Consider the following 8,350-nt stretch of genomic DNA (forward strand, 5'->3'; position numbering starts at 1 on the left):
TCAAAGAGAAGATATGGGAACATTGTCATAAATATTGAGGGTGCGTTACATTGAGAGAAAATATGACAATGTTATGATAAATACTAATGGTGCATTACATTGATGTATGCAGGAAGTGCAAGACATTAATTCTGCATCATTGGTCTCTACATGGTTATCATTGGTATAGTCATCTGGGATATAATATGCAACTTTAAATGAGCATATGCAGCATTCAAAATTTGTGGGACATGTGGCAATAATTGAAAGTGGTCATTCAACTACGAGCATGTTGGCACCATGAGCGGAGTGCAATATCCAAGATGAAATCTATGAAAAGAGGCATGACAATGTTAGAGAACAAAATGAAAAAATTTGAAATTGTCAATGTGAATTGACTCTAGTCCATGACCTCGATCGAATTAAAGAAAATAAGAGTAGTTTTTTTTAGTTCCTCAGGCTACATTCCTGTTATTGATATTGTTCTATCAGTTTCTACTGATTACAAAGTACCAGAGGAAGTCAAAGCATCTAGTTTTGGTATTTCGCCAGATGAACTAGCATCCATAGTTGAAGGCCACGATCGTAAGAAGTTAAGATACCATAGTGGCATTGAAGGAATATCTGAAAAGCTTTCTACATCAATCACTGATGGAATTGTGGCCAGTGAGGAAAGATTAAAGAGGAAGCAGGAGCTCTATGGTTTTAATAGATTCATGGAGAAGCCACCTCAGGGATTTTGGATGTTTGTGTGGGAAGAAATGCAGGACACGACTCTCATGATCCTTGCAGTTTGTGCAGTTATCTCTATAGTTGTTGAAATTTATAAAGAAGGGTGGCCCAAAGGTGCTTATGATGGTCTTGACATTATTTTTAGCATTTTATTAGTTGTCTTTGTAACAATAACTTGTTATTATCATCAATCGTTGCAGTTTAACGATTTAGATAGAGAGAAGAAGAAGATATTTATACAGGTAGTTCGAAATGGTTATAGATAGAAAATTTCAATATATGACCTAGCTATTTGGGACCTCGTGCATTTATCGATTGGGGATCAAGTGCTTGTAGATGGGCTATTTGTATATGGATTTTCTTTGCTTATAGACGAGTCGAGCCTAACAGGTGAGAGTGAACCTGTGAATGTGAACAAAGAGAAACCCTTTCTCTTGTTAGGAACAAAGGTACAAGATGGTTCTAGAAAGATGTTGGTGACAACAGTAGGCATGAGGACTGAATGGGGTAAAATGATGGCACAAATGATGCACCAGCTTTACATGAAGCAGACATAGGGCTTGCAATGGGCATTGATGGCACTGAGGTTGCAAAGGAGAGTGTAGATGTGATTATACTCGATGATAACTTTGCCACAATCATCACAGTTTCCAAGTAGCTCTCCCCTCATAGCGGTACAATTTTTATGGGTGAATGTGATCATGGATACTCCTATATACTTGGCATTGGAAACAGAGCCTCCAAATGATGAATTGATGAAAATAAAGCTTCTTGGAAGAGGCAGGAGAATCATCAACAATGTTATGTGGAGGAATATTTTTGGCCAAGCTCTGTACCAGATCATTGTAATATGGACTCTACAAGCCAAAGAAAGAACTCTATTTGAACTAGATGGCCATGATGCAGATTTGGTTCTGAACACACTGATCTTCAATTCATTTGTCTTCTGCTGGGTTTTTAATGAAATAATTTCAAGGGAAATGGAAGGGTTAAATGTTTTCCATGGCATACTGAGCAATTGGGTCTTCATGGCTGTCATGTCTTTTATGGTTGTGTTCCAAGTGATATTAATTGAATTCCTTGGTATTTTTGCAAGTACGATTCCCCTTAGTCAAAACTAGTGGTTTCTGAGTGTACTGATAGGTTTTCTGGGAATGCCAGTAGCCATGCTGGTTAAACTAATCCCCTTAACAGGGGAATCAAACCAATATAAATTAAAAGTCGAATGAGATGAAATTAGATTTTGCAGTCAATGGATGGATCTTGTCTTCCAGATATGCATGCATCTAATTATAGCTGCGTTAACAATTATCGAAATTCATTATAGCCCATCTCTAATGAATACATGATAATCATGTCTTGTAACCCATGGAACCTATATTTTAAGAAAATTCCTTTTATTAACCAATTTGGTGAAGTAGAAGGAACTTACAAGGATTATACAATATTTAAATGTATGGGAGATAGAGGGATGCATTCTTACATTTAGTGCCCTTCCAAGAATCTCTTGAATGCAATGTTTGTGTTGATTCTACATCATTGGATAAATCCAAACATTCCTTTTCTGCAGAGGATTGTGCGAGATGCATTGACAAGACTCCAGAAAATGGGTTCATAGTTGTTGTTGGTAGAGAATGTGCAGCTACTACTACCAAGACAATTGGAAATGTGGATGAAGGTGCAGATGATAACTTCAATATGAAATCTTTTACAAGCTACAAGACATCTATAACCCCTTCCCATTGATGCCAAAGTGGGAGGTAAGCAGAGGTTATGGGCAGCAATGAGAAATATCTTTCAGGACAAATGGAGGAGGATGAATGAGTTGAGTTGCGATCAATGTCAATGGGGGAGATTGTTGGCAATATTGTCATTGATGGCAAAGGAGCAATATATGATAGGAGAAGCAAGCAACAAGAGAAGGAAAAGGAGAAGAAGAAGGAGGAAGAGTTGTGATACATTAAAATGTTTTGATAATGTTGCAGAGGTTACTATATTAAAGAATTTGTTGTGATGTAAAATTGTTCATTAAGCTTAATTGTTGTGATGCAAAGGTAAGACTCAAAGGCAAAGGCAAAGATTGTTGTGATGCATTAATGAGAAAGATTGGTATTTGATGTTGGCATTAGGTTGATTCATTTAATGATTACATGTGGCTGAAATTAATATTGGATGAATTATTTATTTTTGTTCTAATATTCAAGATATGAAGAGTTTGGAAACAAATGAGTGGAAGGCAAAGAGTCAAGACTATTCACTTCATATTCCTATGTGGGATACAAACAACCAGCAAACTATCTCTATAAAATATATGATTTTGGAAGGCATAAGAGATGTTAGAGAATGGATGAATGTGTGGGAGCTAATTGAGCTATTATGCATTAGTTACCTGGCACTTATGAAGCTGATGTGAAGAAGATTTGAAGGGAAGAAGATGCAAAAATGAAGATGGAGATATGCAAAGTTTATGACGAAGTAAACCAATACATCGTTATTTCGTGTTTGCATAAGGTGATGGTAGTCTCCTTTCAAGTTGAAGCTTGATAAATATCCAGTTAGAGCTGGTTGAGGTAGGAGCCTCCAGTGGGTTGTAGCCTACAAAAAAAATATGGGAGTTGGAGCTTCCTTGCATGTTGCAGCTTGCAGAAAATAGAGGTAGCAGCCTCTTGTAGGTTGGGGCCTATAGTAAATCAGATGTAATAAGGAGTAGGAGCTTTCCTTTGCATCAAAACAATAATAAAACCGTGGTTTTCTCCCTTTATGGGTTTCCACATATATCTGGTGTTAATGTGTGTTGTTATTATGTGTTCATGTATCTGGTTTGGTTTTCTTATTACTTGTTGATCACATATTCATATGTTGGTTATTATTTGTTAAGATGCTCATGTTATGTATTAGTTAATGAGATTAATGAAAAGAATTTTAATGTCCATGAATATACTAAACTAATTCACCCCCCTCTTAGTTTAGTCAAATTTTCAACAGATTCGCTACCATGTAACCACCTTGAATACAAATGAACTAAAACATTGCATCTTCACATTATTAAAATATTTTTTACTATTGAAGGCGAAATAAATTAAAGAACTCTACAATGCTACAACCATGTCCCACACCCTTATGATGCAAACATGTTACCGGTATCTTTGGAAGGCTTTTCCTCTTTTATGTTGGCCAAATTCAGAAGTCATGATTAATCCATATGACTTGAGATGATAAGGTGCCAAGTTGTCCATTTACAAGTAGTTGATTTTTTTAATTGCCTTGAAATAAAATTGTCCCCTATAAAATTTAAACTTTTTTTAAATTTTAAATAATTATTAACTACCCTATTATGTGGCATGAATGTTAAATATTAAAATTAAAACAATTTAAATCCAACCATATATACACAACATTAAATGCTACTTACCATAATGGACATCCAAAATTTAACTAAAGTGGACTTCAATTTTTACAGCAGATTAAGCTTCTTATCACTTGCTGCTAATTTTATGGTGGTTCAAACGGATATATTTTTAAATGCCTAACTGTATTCCCATATCATGACGCTGCAGATTGTTCCAGATATCGGCTACCTTTAGTGCTTGTTTGATTATTATTATTATTTTAGTGGCATGTGGTCAGTTATTGTATAGGTAAAGCATGTGGAGCTGGTAAAAGATAGACCATTTTGTGATAAGAGGCCATAATACAGGGCTACCAAATACGTCTAGATGGCAGGGTGCTTGCCTTGTTTGTGATTTTAGCGGAGCATTCACTTAGTAGAGCCAATGTTATAATCCAGCTAGCATTTCTAGTTAGCTCTCACAGTGGTTGTAAACTACCTGTAGCATCCATTTATAATAACAATGGAGCTGAATCTGAGAGTGTCAATGGAGGCTAATAAGCGTTTATCAGGGGCATGGCTCATCCTGGCCATCCTGACGATGGTTCAACACATCGTCATCATGTGTCTGTAATGGATCAAAGGCAACAACAACATGGTTCCAAACTCATTTACATTTACCGAAATAAATCGAAGTCATGGCCTTTGTTCCACTCAGCCAAAGTAGTGTTGCTCTCGACTATAGTAGGGCCCGACTTGAAATTGGGTCGCTTCCTCTCTTAATCGTCCAGCTATACACCATAAGTCTGACTTCCGACTGTCCAATTGGACCCCACATAAAATGGGAGTCATCTCTGACCCTTGTTCACCCCGGTGATGCACGAAAATTCAAAGGAGAGCTACTTGGTTGCAACTACCCTCTCAATGAGTTTTTCCTTCTGAAATCGAAGCCAACTTTGTTTTGTTTCAATGAAAGTTAAACTCAACAAGTCGATTGTGCGTCAAAACATTCTCATTCAATCTTCACATTATCCCCCATCAAGAAGAAACTAGTTGGCTGAGTGTTCTCCTCATTGTAACATTCGTAGTGGATGGTCCTTCAACTCAATATATGTGTTTCTTTAAAAAAAGCACAATACAAAGAAACAAAATACACACATTATATATATTCCTTCCATTCTTTCTTGTTGTATGAAATTTCATCTCTGTAGTCAATCGAATAACTATGTTTTCATTTTGGTTGCAGCCTAAATCATGGGGTTATGAATTCCAATTCCATGTTTAGATCCCCAGGCAAAAGTTTATCAGCTCTATAGTGTTTCCGAATATCAACAACTTCTCCTTAGAAGGTTCCAAAATTAATTACAATTTGGTGTTTAGATTACAACTTGATGTTCATGTCTGGGAGCCCATAAATGTAGCGGAATATCCACACACCGAGGAAATGGCCATATTTGACGAACTATTGTATGTTGCAAGAAGCATAGAGAACAATGTAGTGTGTAGCAGTAGGATGGCCATTTGGTGTTCACGAGGAGACATTTCCTTTAGACAAAATGTGGTGGTCCACCCAATATTTGCAATACAACTAGCTCTGATTACCTAGTGAACGCAAACAAAATATCATGGAATCCATACTAACAATAGGAATAATATGCCCTCGCTTTTCATCGTTAGACTAAATTTTTTGAGAATCAATCTGGAATGTTTTTGTCAATCCTTTCAAGATTATAATAAATATTTTGATGATGTAGAGGATTTAAAGCTTTGCATCTTGGTTATTGTTAAACGACTTTCTCCAATATTTGAATGTTACCAGTGAGCTCATGAGTTACATGAACACCCCAGTTCAACAAAAAAATCTTGTAAATACACACGCCAATGAGTAGTTTACATCTATGTACAGTGTATTGAATAACTGAGGAAATCAGCCCGCATGTAAAATATTGGGACATGAGCCTAATAGGAGGTCCACCCAACCTCATATACCCCCGACCTGAAGTAGTCAGATGGTCAACAACCTAATAAAGAAAATTTGTTGACTTGGAGCAGTCTGACGATCAACAACCTAATAAAGAAAATTTGTTGAGCAGACTGGCCGACTCCAACTAGTAGGAGGTCGGACCTTGGGCTCATTGACAACATTAGGAGCAGGTAACAAAACCGACTCTCGACCACTAGTGGACCCTGCAAAAACGTTTAGTATATGGAGTAAATATAGCTTTTACAAAAAAAGTCCCACAGTAAAATTACCCCAGGCACAAACAGAAAGCAATTCATTGCTTCATTCCGTCCTTCGCCTTACAGATTCACCTACGACAATTATCTTTGCACAAGATTCCTCTACTAAAAGAATAAGAACTACAAACAACTTAAATGAAAATTCAATAGTAATGAAACTCACAACAAAGCTCTCAGGGCATAAAATGAAATCATTTGTTACTTTCCTTTGTCTCCTCTCGCACCCGTTAGAGCTATATATATATATATATATATATATATAGATACAATATTAAAAGAAATATATGTTAACCGAATATGGACTACGAGATATTTACAGAGGTTTGTTGTCGAAACAGGAAGTGGAGTGATGTTGCATTTGGTCTCAGACTGCCTGACGGTACAAGGCTCCAAGCCACACAGTCATGGTTCAATGTCTACACAATAACTTGCATGCACATATCACAGGCTGCAAATAGCTCCAAACTTAACATTTACAAGAATTTATACACAAGTCGCTTACACGAGACCTCATTTAGTTAATATGGGAGCATCCATCCCCTCTCCTCCATATAGTCGGTGGCATATTGCAATAGATCGGGGTTAGACTTGGGTCCATGTCAGGGTTTCAGGACCTTATACTATTTGTGGATTGGTCACACACGACAACACTATTAATATTCCTATAGGTCTAGGTCGGAACTGAAATAAGTTTGTACTTATTTTTTGGTATCAATTTTAAATGAGAAAGTACATTTCACATGTAATGAGGATTGACAAAATGAATTTAATCACGATAAGACTCCAAATTTTATTTAAATATTGTTGAAAAAATGAATTTAATCACAATAAGACTCCAAATTTTATTTAAATATATGATGCCAATATTTATACCTTATATATATATATATTTAGGTCAAAAAAATTCAAATTTAATTAGATTTGAAATTTTTATATAGAACACATAAAATTTATGTTGGAAATAATACTAAGTGGCGGGGGGGGGTGAATCAGTATTATCAAATCAATAACTTTTTCATTTTCATAATCATATTTGCATACGCTACTTCAATTAAGGCAACTCGCGTGTACACGCAACTGTATTTAAATCAACCAGCGTATATCCAGTAAATTTTATGATTCAGTTAATTCATTAAATGTTGATCTTTAATCAATGCATCAATACTTCATTAACCATATAAATAGTAACCATGTGTAGTAAAAATAGAGCAAACCATCACACATAAGAAACACACATGAACACCAAGATTTAGGGTGGAAACCCAATGCGGGACAAAAACCACCTGTTTCCGTCTTCCTTTAATATAAGAAAAACCTGTTTACAATCTTGTACTAGCGCAGACTCATACTAGTACGCAGGCATCCACCTGTAGAAGGCTACAACCTTCTCTCATTCTCCAGCTTCAACTGGAAGGGAGATACAACCCCCTAGCTCTTGTACTAGCCAATATGTTTACTAGTACGTAGGCGTCAGCCTAGTGAAGGCTACAACCTTCACTCGTTTTCCAGCTACTACTGGAAGGGATCTACAACCCCTTGGCTCTTGTACTAGATGATATGTTTACTAATACGTAGGTGCCATCCTACAGAAGGCTACGACCTTCTATCTTCTTCCAGGGACCACGTTTCATAAATTTTCAGACTAGATACTCCTGGAACACAACACCACAATCTGAAGGCCACGTTTCATCCAATTTTCATAATGGACCCATCAACAACATTGAAGCTCATAATCAATCACATTACCACAAACCCATCAACCAATCTCTGAAGCTCAATCATTAATCTCTGAATCAACCATAACTAAATCAAAAACCCAACATTGATCATTCACAACACTATCACTAGAATACAATCACTAGAACACAGAGCAAAACCCAAAACTCTGCAACAGCAATCTGAATCAACTGAAACATTAAACATCATACTTCATAAGGTATACACTACTCTGATGAGGCCAACCAACATGTATACACACTTTTACGAAACCCAATGAGCGTACAGATCTGAAAATAATTATTTATACCTTTGCTGCTACTTTCCTCTTCAGTCATATCGAGATCATCACAT

At 36.4% G+C, this 8,350-nt stretch overlaps 1 pseudogene; it reads left to right on the top strand.

The window, feature by feature from the left end:
- Nucleotides 1-386: 386 nt before the first annotated feature.
- On the top strand, nucleotides 387-1,940 carry LOC149162272 (calcium-transporting ATPase 1 pseudogene; annotated as a pseudogene).
- The last annotated feature ends 6,410 nt before the right edge of the window (nucleotides 1,941-8,350 follow it).

The sequence above is a fragment of the Pinus tabuliformis genome, chromosome 5_2 (assembly GCF_031772625.1).
Source record: "Pinus tabuliformis cultivar Carrire ecotype Pingquan chromosome 5_2, CPIR1, whole genome shotgun sequence".
NCBI lineage: Eukaryota > Viridiplantae > Streptophyta > Pinopsida > Pinales > Pinaceae > Pinus > Pinus tabuliformis.